This window comes from Eurosta solidaginis, chromosome 1, assembly GCF_040869045.1.
Source record: "Eurosta solidaginis isolate ZX-2024a chromosome 1, ASM4086904v1, whole genome shotgun sequence".
NCBI lineage: Eukaryota > Metazoa > Arthropoda > Insecta > Diptera > Tephritidae > Eurosta > Eurosta solidaginis.
In genome coordinates, this window is record NC_090319.1 from 195,782,653 (window position 1) to 195,796,808 (window position 14,156).

The 14,156-nt window shown below is 46.2% G+C and overlaps 1 protein-coding gene across 7 annotated transcripts in view; it reads left to right on the forward strand.

The window, feature by feature from the left end:
• Positions 1-14,156, forward strand: part of Nepl16 (Neprilysin-like 16) — a 2,088,045-nt gene that overhangs the window by 1,952,526 nt on the left and 121,363 nt on the right. The window lies entirely within an intron of this gene.

The following is a 14,156-nucleotide window of genomic DNA, read 5'->3' on the forward strand; positions in this document are numbered from 1 at the left end:
AAGCTACAGAAACTATTAATATGTCTTAAAAAAAAAGGGAAAACGGTGCTTCGATTAACCTAGACTAGGAACGGTTTGTGATTGTGTTCGTACGCTAAAAAATCGCAAAATTGCTGTTTCCCTATTGCGACGGCTAGACGGCTAGTTTGGGTGAAGAGGAGTAAGAATATAGCCGTATTACTAGGTGATGGTGCTGCTGTAACATTTGGCATCTGAAACGAGAAAAAAAAGGAATCGAATAAAATAAAATATAAAATTATCAAAAAGGGAACGATACTCATACTCACCCGTCACACGTTTTTCTTCATAATGAAAATTCATTCAAAAATGTCTGTATACTCATTTCCATGAATTAATGACATTTTTGAATGAACGAAACAAGGTTGCCACCCGTCTGACTTCGCCGGTTTTGTTTCTTAAAGTGCATGCACACTAAGCGGTGCGACATGTAGCGGCGGCGGCGCTTCACTTTTTTGCCTATTTGATCAACATTACCGCTCATGGCCGCGCTGCGCAGTGCTGCGGCCGCTAGATGTGAATTGCTTCATAAGAATACATGCGAAGAATATTTTATAGCGCAGTGTAATGCAGCTCAGTGTGGCCTTAGCTTTAAGCAGTGAACACATTGTAGACGTTACCATGGGACCACAATTCGGATCCGTAAGATCCGACAAGCACGACAAGTTATACGCGAGCTAGGTAGGTGCCCGACACACCCTACCAATCACCATGGTTCGGGACACACAAAACAAAAAAAAAAAAACAAAACAAAACATGAGGAACAAATAAACAACGTAACTCACTTTCCATTCTTATTTTTATCAGGAAAAGTTAAGTTTTCTTCTAAACTCCAACTTAGTTTTAGACTGTCTCTTAAACTACGAAGAAATAACTTTCGAAGGAGATCTTTCAAGTTTTATTAGCCTAAACTTAACTGCGGGAAAGCAAATTGGAGATTATGATACAACTTTCAAGATTAATAAAATAACTAAAGGAAGGTTCTGAAACCTTTATGAAATAATAATTTAACCAAATGAATTTTATGAGAAAAACCCACAAAAAAGAAATGAAACATTTCAGAATTCAGGTCGCGTCGGAACTGAAACGTGAATGTCCTCAAACGCTTTCGCGACATGACCATTAGGTATTGTTACGCGGTCAAATTTGCAGCACCGCATAGCTGCATACTCAAATGAGTGGAATAGTCAGCAGCTGACAACTCTACAAATTGCCACACTCAACAGTGTAGGCTATTCCCGCCAGGGTTGTGTTGAAATCAACAAACACACCACAATCACAAGATTCTCACACAACATGGTCCAAATCAACACAAAGAGTGTTCCAAGGCAGCGAATAAAGGCCATTTTACAGCTGTCGCACATTTTATCTGCACGACGTCGCTTAAGGGACAATCTCATTCACCAGCTCTCGTCATTACACGTCATTTGACCAGTCATTTTACGGTCATACGTTACATTCATAGTCACATTTGCATGGGCGCGGGTAAGGTTTGTGACCAAATTTTTGTAGGGCAATTACAAGGAGCCGTGACAACACACGGGTTTACCGTGATATACTGTATATTTTCGCGTATTGCCTGCCTTACGCAAACACCAAAAAATATAGTTTGTCCTAAGTCTATATTTAATAATTCTTAATTTTACTATTGGTGGTTTTCAATATCAGAATTTTCATTCTGATGAAACTATTTTCAAAACTAGAGATGATTTTAGGCGTATGTCAATCAAAGTTACTAAACCTAACAGTGGGTTCAACCACTACACGTCATTATATCGGCAGAATAACTTAACCAGATTATTCATCCCGAATAAACCCTTTATCCCGAGTACGCCAACCACAAGCTCAGCCAATTAAGCTCCATTTCTCCGCCCATACGCCACCCAACCCCCTTAGAATGCAAAACAAATAATAACAAGTTCCCTTTCCAGAATGACGGGTTTCTCTGTCAAACGCAACAAGACGGAACAACGCGTTGACTCCTTCACCGTCTCCTGCCGGTTGTGCCAGAAGAATCATGGCATACGACTATGCCCGCTGTACAGGGGAATGTCGGCACAAGAACGCCTACGGGCCGTCCTTATACACCGGCACTGCCCCAATTGCCTATCGCCGTTCCATCGGTTAGAGATATGCCCTAGCAGCGACCGTTGCCACCGCTGCCGTGAACCACACCACACTACGCTTCACATGGAGGACGAGCAAGCACGGCCACGCCCGGTCCCTTGCGAAGAGCGCGAGGACGACGAAAGCGCCGACGAGGTGCTATCGATCAACTTCACCGAGGACACACGATCGTGGGCCCAACAGGTCGAAGAGGAGGAGAAGGAGATGGAAGAGTTCACGAGAAGTGCAGCCGCCTTAGCCATCGCCCCAACGGCCAGTGGAGAAGCACGATCCTTCCGACCACTGCTTCAGCATGATAAGCAGAAGGCATTCCAGGACCAGACAAGCAATCAGAGACACATGGAACACGGGGATGGCGCGGAGACACGTCCTTTCCGACCATCCCACCGCAATTCCAGTGGGCGCCGGGGCGGCGCGGAGCCGCGTCCGTTCCGTTCGACCCGACGCTCCACTGGCAGAGCGGCCCCGTATCAACCATGCAAAGAGGGTACCACCACCACTGTCGTTCACATCAGGCCACCCCACCGGCTTCAGGACAGGGCGCTTACAGGAAACCCGCGACGCGATGACGATCACCCGAGCATTTATTGCTATCGCTCCTACAGCGATCATACGAATAGAGGCAGGGGGGCGCCTCCATCTGGTGCGCGCACTCATTGATTCCTGTGCGCCGACGTCCGTGATAGATGCGCATCGACCTCCAACTCGAACGGCTTAATACGGCCAGAACTACGAAGTGCACAATAGTGTTGCGCGGGAAATATGGGGTAACAAATCGCATCACGACTCAGGCAACGGTGGTAGCACAGCATACGCGTCTCAACCCAACCGCGACGATTGAATCCTCGGTCGCCGCACCATTCCAGTTTATGAGACTCGCAGAACCGACGTTCTATCGATCTGCGCCGGTTCTCTTAACACCCGGGGCCGACGGTCACGCCACCATTATGGTTAGTGGCACATCCCCAGCAACGGTCAATGGGCTCCTCACGCAGCCGACGATCTGCGGACTGGTCTTTTCAGGAGCGTTCCAGCCATAACGTCCAGCCTTTATATAATACATAACCATTACACCTAGAGAGAGAAAAAAAATTACATCCAATTAACCAGGTGCATTAAAAACCAAGCAACCCCACGTACATGAGCACTAACGTTTTTCGCTTTCATCCACAGTTCAGCGAGGCTGCATTACTGCGAGCACGGATGTCCGCCGGAGATCGTACTTACGATACAACCATACCTACATATCATATTTTTAATTTATTTAGTTTATCCTGCCTTGGGAAGGTTGCTGGCGCACTCATCGCGTTTCAACTTGTTCGCCGCAAGGGGGCTGGCATGTTTAGGCCACCAGCCTAAATATTTCGAACCACCCTAATGCGCGCATTAGTTATTTTATTATTAATACCGGTAACGGCTAACACCAGCCGAGAGCTAACTTTGAAGGGGAAAAACTCAACGAAAGTTAACTATCGGCAGGTACCGCGGAACTTTTCGCGGTCTTGGCTTTCCTTCTATTTTGGAACGTTCACGAGCCAGCAGCTAGCCCCAGGTGAGTAATACAAACCAACCATTTTCCATTTTTCGACTTATAATTAATTTTGCCGATTAGTCAAGTGTAATTTTTGAGCTTTGAATTGCCAAGTGTAAATTTCTTATATTTAACCATTTGCACTTGCATTAAGATTGCAAGTAATTAATTTGATAAATTCGAATTGTCACAGTGTATATTGAAGTGTGCATTTAATTAACTCTTTCCCTTCACTAGTATATCTTTCTGGTTGAAGTATAATTTAGTCCGTGCACGAAATTGTAGCTAAACACTTTGGAACTTTGAATTTAGAATTCGTTTGTGAAATAATTCTTCTATTCAATAACAAATACAGAATTTTTATTGTTTATAACGTGAAATAAATTTGTTGTTGCTCGTTACTAATTCTTCCTTTTTTATTTCTTTTATTTGCGTGCGATCGCGCCCCACGACACGGGTGCCGCATTCCCCCCGCAAACATTTGTGGTCCTTCGAGCTGGACTTTATTACCTCAGTCACCCCTTACAAAGCAAGGGAATCAGCTAGGAGTAGAAATAGAATTTTTATTAAATAAATACTTTTATAACGTCTTTATACGAAATAAACAGGGTTATTCTTTTAGAAGGACCGGTAGGAATTTCTACTTTCAGGAACCCTGGACGGACTGAGGCCAACCCCGGCGAAGTCATAGGTAAAGTCCGTCACATTTTGGCGCCCGAGCAGGTTAAACAAATCAAATTTTAAGATATACTTTCAGAGCATCAGAAACGAAGAGGGAAACAAGATTCATACACTTCTGGGTTAATACGACAAGGATATAAAGCATAACAATGGTAAAGGTATCGTGGATATACTAACTCACTCGAGAGGATCTGGTAGCCTACAGCACTGTATTTGGGCTAGAGGATGGCGGAACGGTTGACGAACTAAGAAAACGATTGGCGACATTCATCCAAGAGGAGAAGGATAACGAGAACTTACGGGATTCACAGAGTTGGCGATTCGGCATGCGCTGTTAACAAATCCACAAGCATCAGAGACAAGCAGCGAACTAAATTCACCAAGAAATGATAGGCAGGCAAATGGTTCACCCAATCAATTGAAGGTCGGACAAACACCGGTACATTTTACTCAGCAGCCTGGTACGTACGCAACGACAAATTATATTCAACAGCCTGGCACATATGCAACGACCATGGACAGAGTAAGGAAGTGGGGATTAATGTACGACGGGTGCAAAGATACCCTTGGATTCATCGAAAGAGTGGAGGAGCTAGCAGATGGGTATAAAATCAACCGCAACACAATTCCAGAAGCGCTGCCGGAGTTATTAAAGGACAAAGCGTTGGTATGGTACAGGAATAACAACCGGCATTGGCAGGAGTGGGCCGCCTTCAAGAAGGAATTCCTGAAGTACTTTCTAAGCACCCGATACTTAGAGCAATTGGAAGATGAAATTCGAATGCGCGTTCAACGACAAGGTGAGCTATTTAAAGATTATGTCTTAGTAATACAAGGACTCATACGTCACGCGGGCTACACCGAGGAGCAGAAACTAACCCGCATCTACAGAAACTCGCGCAGAGAGTACCAACTATATGTAAAGCGAAACAAGGTCAGCAATCTTGAGCTGGTAAGTTTAGCTCAAGACTATGAAAATATTACTCCTGACAGGGAACCAATGCGACCTACCACAAGGCCATTCATACCACGGCGTCAAGAAAGTCAGTACCAGTGTCTCCAGGCAGAACAAAGACAGGAGGAGCGAGTAGAAGACCAACAACAGCAGAGGTCAGAGCCACAATAAGAATATGTAGATACAAGAACGGCCTGCAGACGATGCGGAAGAGGCGGTCACTTTTCATACGGGTTCCGAGGCATAAGAAGAGAATTTTGCTGGACACGTGGTAAGATAGGCGTGCTCACGTGTGATTTTTGTAGGAAGCCACAGGGAAACGGCCAGAGACCACATTCGGAGGGATTAGACATGTTCAAATACACAAAGGGCCGCATATTGGTAACAACGTATGTGAATCGAGAAGAAGCGGTAGCAGCGATTGACACGGGAGCGACGAGGAGCTTTATAAATGATGCAATGGCGAGAAGATTAAAAACTGGCAAATTGAAGGAAGTAAAGACACGAGTAAGAATAGGCGATGGCAGAGCAATAATAATCAAAGAAGCGGTAGATGCAGAATTAAGAATGGGTGATAAAGTACAGAGGAACGAGTTGCTAATCCTACCGGGACTGGGCGATGAGGTGGTATGGTCGAAACAAATAGAGAAGATTTCAAGGAACACAACCCAACGGCGGCGATAGCAATTAGCAAGACAGAAGATGCGGTGAGTAAACATTCTGAGCCAAGAATTACAGGTATTTGCAAAGATGTCAGGAGTATCCAACGTGGCCACACACAAAATAGTTATGTGGGACGACCGTCCAATTAAGCAAAGGTACTATCCGAAGAAATGCAAGAAACTGTCAACAAGGAAGTCGACGAGCTGATCGAAAAAGGTTGCATCGAACCACCGAATAGCCCGCACAGCGCACCCATAGTTCTGGCAAAGAAGAAGAATGGCAAGTGGAGGCCCTGCGTAGACTACCATCAACTAAACGCAAGATCAGTAGCAGACGCATACCCTTTACCACGTATACAAGATATCTTGGACAAATTAAGAAGCGCGAGATTTATCAGTAGCCTCAACTTGAAAAATGGATATTGGCAAATCTCTAAAGAAGCAAGCAGCAAGCAATACACCGCATTCACAGTACCTGGTCGTGGATTATACCAATGGAGTGTAATGCCATTTGGCTTGCACTCAGCCCCAGCAACTTTCCAGAGAGCCCTTGATCGTGTCATAGGACCAGAATTGGAACCATACGCGTTTGCTTATCTTGACGATATTATCATTACAAGCAAAACATTGGAAGAGCACATTGCACATTTAACAGAAGTATTTCGAAGGCTGCATAGAGCGAACCTGAGGATAAACCCGGAAAATTGTGAGTTTTTTTAAGAAAAGGTTAAAATATCTAGGTCATGTCGTTAGCGAGGAATGCATCCATACCGACCCATACAAGATAGCAGCCATCACACAACTGGAACCACCGAATAATATACGAGAGTTACGACGTTTTCTAGGAGTCGTGTCATGGCATAGAAGATTCGTGCCGGATTTTTCACAAATCGCGCAATCGTTAACATCGATGCTCAAGAAAGGTAGTAAGTGGAGGTGGTCTGAAGAGCAACAAGCAGCATTCGAAGCACATAAGGCAACCCTGACGCAGGCACCGGTACTCGCTTGTCCAGATTTCTCAAGGAAGTTTAGTTTACAGACCGATGCAAGTGATTTTGGTCTTAGTGCAGTACTTACGCAAGGTTCAGGCGATGAAGAGCGAGTAATAGCATACGCAAGCCGCAGTTTAAACAAGGCAGAGATGAACTACTCACCGACAGAAAAGGAGTGGTTGGCAATAGTTTCGGCAATATGAAATATGAGGCCATACGTAGAAGGATACACGTTTACAGTAATAACATATCGCCTAGCGTTGAAATGGTTGAATGGGATAGAGAGTCCGACTGGTCGGATTGCGAGATGGGCGCTGGAACTACAGCAATACTCATTTGACGTACAGTATCGAAAAGGAAAGTTGAACGCTGTGGCAGATGCATTATCAAGGCAACCGATGGACGATCAGTTGGGTAGGTTGACGATGGATGACGGAAAAACCGAGTGTAAGTGGCTTAAAGCAAAGATGGAAGATGTAAGAAAAGCCCCGAAGAAATTCCCAGAGTACGTTATCGAGGATGGAAAGTTGTACAGACGCATAGGAAGTCAGGTGGAGGCCGAAGATGCAGTGCCATGGAAGCTATGTGTGCCGACTCCACAGAGACGCAGAGTGCTAAAGGAGATTCACGACACACCGAGCGCAGGGCATATGGGCATCCGAAAATCGATAGCAAGAGCAACAACACGTTATTACTGGCCAGGAATGTTCAGGGATATAAGGGAGTACATACAGCAGTGTCACACATGTCAAATATACAAACCGAGTCAACAGCCAGCCGCAGGTAAGATGCTAACGAAGATTTCAGAGGAGCCTCGGGCAACAGTCTGTGCAGACTTTGTTGATCCAATGCCACGATCGAAGCATGGCAACACGATGGCATTAGTCTTCCTAGACAAATTTTCAAAATGGGTAGAGGTAGTACCAATCAGAAAGGCAACGACAGATTGTTTAATAAGAGGATTTCGAGAGAGGATTTTGGGACGGTTCGGCGTCCCAAAAGTATTTATTACGGAAAACGGAGCACAGTTTATCAGCAGACGTTTTAAGAGATTTTTAGAGGAACTTGGGGTGAAACACCAATTAACGGCACCGTACACACCGCAGGAGAACCCGACAGATAGGGCAACCAGGAACTTCAAGAGGATGATAGCACAATTTACGGGAAAAGAGCAGAAGACATAGGATGAGTTGTTACCAGAGATAACGCTGGCACTGAATACAAGTGTATGAGAATCGACCGGTTACATTCCGGCATACATAGTACAAGGGAGGGAACCGAGAATTCCCAACAGCCTTTACGATGAGCAGACATTTGGTACAGTTGAGAAATTAGCGACCCCAGGAGGGAAGTCAACGAGGATGAAAGAAATATTCGAGATGGTACGACGGAAGCAAGAGACAGCATCTATGGAGCAAGCGAAGTATTACAACTTAAGACGAAGGCAGTCGCTTCCCAAGGCAGTCGGTTCTATGTACCGGAGCGACTCGGGATTTTTCCAGACCAAGGACTGTCATTTCAGTGTGACCCCATCTAATTTGTTTCATCCCTCCCACAAATTGTAATCCTCCCAGCAGCTCCTTGCCGCAGGACTGCTCCATATTCTCTTACTCCGGGAAGGCATCGAATCCAATCCGGGTCCGTCTCCTGACCCCGGTCCTGAGAAATGGTTTTGCTGCATCTGCCGGAAAAGAATCTTTTTAGGACGATCATACTCTGTTCAGTGTGTCTCGTGCAAGGGATGGTTGCATCGGACAGGTTTTTCTGGGCTTGATCCCAAAACCCGACGTCCACGTAACTTTTATAAATCTTTTGTGGCTCCTTGCTGTTCACGCCCAAGGGCGTCCCGTTTCCTACGTCTTAGCTTCCCCCCCCCCCCCCCCCCCCACTACCTTCCAGCAGGCCCGCTGCTCAGCAAGCCACAACAATTACCCTCTGCTGCTCGCGCTCCACGGCGCCAACAACTCAAATAGCTGATACCGCTCATAACTACTACCTTCGTAGTAGAGTTGGTAGCAATGCTGAGCATCAGCCCCTGCCCCCGTCTTCTCCCCCCTCTTTTCCGGCAGCAATCGTGCAGGTCAGGGAACAGAGTCTTAGTCCCTACCTCCGTTTGCACCGTCTGCCAGCACAGAATATATAGGTTTACGACATCCGCCCAATGCAGCTCCTGCCTTGGGTGGTGCCACTTTTCTAGATGTTCTGGTCTCCGCGACGGCAACCCCCCGACGGGTTTCATCGCGCCATGTTGCCAGGTCGCAAACCCAAATCATCCAGGTACCCCAATGCTTGCCCAAGAAAGGCCAGTCCCAGGGCCACAACAGCAATTGCGTCCTGGCCTTCCACAACCCAGGCGTAGTCACCCGTCACTTACCCCCATAGTGGCGACGTCTCCTCTTATGCACTTCAGAATCCTGCAGTTAAACTGTAATGGACTAACTGGGAAGATTACGGAGATAGTCGATTTCATGAAGCGGCACAACATCCGCATTGCTGCGATTCAAGAGACTAAACTCACAGCAAGATCTGCATTGCAGACCTGCTCTGGGTATAACGTCCACAGGAAAGACCGCGAGAGCGGAAATGGAGGCGGTCTCGCGTTTATCATACACCACTCTGTGCAATATTATATATTTGATCCTGACATCGACCGCAGGGACAATGTCTTAGAACGTCAAGACCTATCTGTCCGGTGAGGCGATGCAAACCTAGAAATCATCAACATCTACATCCCTGCTGCCACCTGTTGCCCCAGTGCATACCGCCCTAATATTAGGGCCTTACTCACTGGCAACAATCGCGTTATCTTAGGTGATTTCAATGCCCATCATGATCTATGGCATTCAAACTTGCGGGCGGACAGTAGGGGTGATATGTTGGCGGATCAAATAGAAGAAACGACGTTCTGCACAATAAACGGAGACGCCGCCACACGCTGTCACAGCTCGCCAGATATCTCAATCGTGAGCGCAGAACTCGTAAACTGCTTCAACTGGCAGGCGATGGTAACATTGGCATCCGACCACCTGCCCATACTTATTTCGCTTGAGCGTGTCGCCGACTTCATCGTCACTGAAAAGCGCACTTTCATAAACTTCAAAAAAGGAAAGTGGGAAGAATATAAATCCTTTACAGACAGCTGCTTTGCTGTCCTCCCTATCCCGACTGATGCCCGCAAAGCGGAGCGTGCCTTCCGTAAGCTCATTAAATCCGCCTCGGCACATTTAATTCCCGCCGGGAGAATTCCCGAAATCCGGCCCCACTTCCCGGCGGAGGCCGCAAACTTAGCGAGAGAACGTGACCTTATAAGACAGCTTGATCCAGGCGACCCCCAAATAAGGGATATAAACCAACGCATCAGATTGCTTGTGGATGAACATAAGCGGGCGAAATGGGAGGAGCACATAAGAGGTTGTAACCTCTCTACCGGTGTGAGTAAACTTTGGTCCACCGTAAAGTCCCTATCGAATCCGACTAAGCACAAAGACAAAGTTTCCATCGCCTTTGGCGGCAAAGTGCTGTCGGACGCGAAAAAATGCGCGAGCGCTTTCTGCCGACAATATATAATGCATCCTACGGTCGACAAAGATAGACGGAGAGCCAATAGACACGCACATAAACACAAATTCAGCGCGTCACCAATCACCATCACCGCTAAAGAGGTTGAGGACGCCATTGGTCATGCTAAACCATCCAAAGCAGTGGGCCCAGACGGTATAGCCATGCCGATGCTTAAAAGCCTAGGGAAAGAGGGTTTCAAATATTTAGCGCATGTCTTCAATCTGTCTCTTTCCACCTTTGTCATACCTGAGAAATGGAAAATGGCCAAGGTGGTACCGCTACTAAAGCCTGGGAAACCAGCTAACATAGGTGAGTCGTATCGTCCGATATCTCTCCTATCGCCAGTGGCTAAGACGCTTGAAGCCATTTTGCTCCCTTATTTGCAAGCAAATTTGCAGCTAGCTCCTCATCAGCATGGCTTCAGAAAACTCCATAGCACTACCACCGCGCTAAATGCCCATAGCACCCAGATAAATTGCGGTTCAAATCAATACCCCCACCATAGAACAGTACTCGTAGCGCTATACCTATCAAAAGCTTTCGATACGGTCAACCATGGCTCGTTACTGCAGGATCTGGAAGGGTCTACCCTTCCCCCATGTCTTAAAAGGTGGACCGCAAATTATCTGGGTGGTCGGCAGGCATCGGTGCAATTTAGAAACGAAACATCAAAACCAAGGAGAATTAAACAAGGGGTGCCACAGGGTGGTGTCCTATCCCCACTTCTGTTTAATTTCTACATATCTAAGCTACCTTCACCACCGGAAGGAGTCACAATCGTTTCCTACGCCGATGACTGCACAATAATGGCCACAGGCCCAGGCCCAAAGATCGATGCGCTATGCAATAAAATAAACGGCTACCTCCCTGATCTCTCCAGTTTTTTCGCCTCGCGAAACCTGGCATTATCACCGACTAAATCTTCCGCGACCTTATTTGCAACATGGACGCCCCAAATGTCGACCATTTTGAACATCCACGTCGATGGCACTACGCTACCGACTGTCCTACACCCCAAAATCTTGGGTGTGACGTTTGATCAGGATCTACATTTTGGTGAGCACGCAGCCGCAATTGTTCCGAGAATTCAGAGCCGTAACAAAATCCTCAAATCCCTCGCTGACAGTACTTGGGGAAAAGATAAAGAAACGCTCATGACTACATACAAAGCAATTAGCCAGCCGATTACGTGCTACGCGTCACCCATATGGTCGCCAAGCCTAAAAATCACCCACTGGAAGAAACTACAGGCCTGCCAAAATACTGCTCTCAGAATCGCCACGGGCTGTCTGCTTATGTCCCCAGAACACCATCTGCATAATGAGGCGAGAATACTCCCCATCAGGGAGAGAAATGAGATGCTGACCAAACAGTTCCTGTTGAATACCCAGAAACCTGGCATCCCAAAAGACATCTGATTGATGAACCAGCACCGCCTAGGGGCTTAAGGAGTCATCTCCGTAAGCATTTTGAGGAAATACGGCACCTGAGAACCCAGCCGTATGAAGTGAAAAAACACAAGCAGGTCCTTGGTGAACTCCATAAACAGGCGTCGGACCTTTATGCCGGGAATTGCCCGGTGAATCCAGTGCTTAACGAAAATTATCCAAAACTTGCGGAAGAGGAACGCATACTCCCCAGGGAAACGCGTGTCACTCTTGCTCAACTTCGTTCTGGATACTGTAACAGGTTAAACTCTTACCTATCCAGAATCAACCCCGACATACAAAATGTATGCCCCGCTTGCAACGTGTCCCCACATGACACCAACCATCTCTTCAATTGTAATGTGGAACCAACGCCTCTAACACCCCTTTCCTTATGGTCCACCCCTGTTGAAACGGCAAGTTTCCTTGGACTCCCGTTAGAGGATATTGGTGACAATTTGTGATCGGTCGCGGCTATTAGGTGGGGCGATCATTGCTACAACAACAACAACAATGAAGGCAATGGCGACCGGCAATAGGCGACCTAGTGCTGGTAAAGGAGCATCAGCTGTTAAAAGCGGCGGATAACTTTGCAGCCAAACTAGCGCCCAAGTACAGTGGACCTCACCGGGTAACGAACTTTGTGGCCCCAGTGATCGTAGAGCTAGACAAAGTCTTCAGAGGAAGGAGGAAGACAGCCCACCTAAGTCAGCTGAAAGGATACCACGCAACCGACGACGCCGACAAAAACGAATCCAGGAAGAAAAGTCATACACAGAACAACAAGAAGAACGCTAGCAAAAATCAAATCCCGCGAACATTGTCCAATCGAGCAGCAAGCAATATTTCCGAGGTACAACAACAGAGAAAGAACAGCGAGGTAGCCATTTGCGGTACGCTCACACGAGTCAGCGAAGAGACGGAGAGACAACACGAAGCGACCAAGGTGCAAGTCAACAGCCGATGGCATGCAGAGACGTTCAAGTACAAAATATTGCGGAGATTCAGGTACGAATATTTCCAGAAAATAAATTACAGATCGCCAGAGAACCGGCGCATGGATCAAGATTACACCTAGGAAGGCAGTTCGCTATGGTGGCCCTAAACGACCACACACCCCGTGACAACTGCGGAATAACAGAATATTTTGTAAGATTCTACTTCATTCCGTATGAAATCGGCAGTAACGGACACGCCCAACCGAGACAGTGTCAAATCATACACGAAGAAATTTCATATCAAGAAGTACCCGGAAGTCGAATCAACCACTAAAAGCTCGGTAAACTCTAACCACAATTACATAAATATCCCATAAATATACTCTTTGACTATGCGCATGATACCACGTTTTTTTTACCATCCACCATACACGGTGGGAACACCCTAAGGAAAATCCACCAGTTTTCATTTACTTTATAGACTGGCATCACACATACCGCCGACAGGAAGGGCAGCGAAACGCCAACAACGACACGACGACAGCGGGGTCAACGGCAGCCTCAACGACAAAAACAGCGGCATATTGAGCCTAATGGCCAGCGACGGCAGCGACGACGAAGCAGCATGGGCGAACACCCTTCCACGTCGGAAATATACATATATATATGTATACGTTTATGAATTATACCCTAAATACATATATTCTGTTGTACATTGAATTGATAATTATTAAATTAAAGAACAAATTAGACTTGCGCACTTTTACACGCAAGCAAAATATTTATATTTTCGCAAACATAAATTTTAAATATAGGATCACCCTAACATGCATTGAATATTTGGAAGGGAGGTAGATACGCACAAAACATAAAAATGCAGCGGTCAATCAACCCTTTGCACACTCAAAATACACTACACCCAGCTACAAGTACAACATACATAATAACTTAAGTGAACGGAGATCAGCAGCAAGTCGTCAAAATAAGCTCCGCTACTAATTGAAATTTCGCTATGCATATTTAGGCACTAGCATACAACACACCAACGCACGCCATAGAACAGAAGGCAGAATCATTGGGCAAATCAAAACACAACATTCGAATCAGGTGACCACAAACAAATGTACAAACACACAATAGTTAAGCCAATGCTGGAAAGCACGGTATGAGCAAGTACAAAGGCATTGTATTCTATAAGGAGAATTATGGTGCGTGGAAATTCATGGGAAGGAAATATTCATCGGATAACAGTTGTTTAATATTG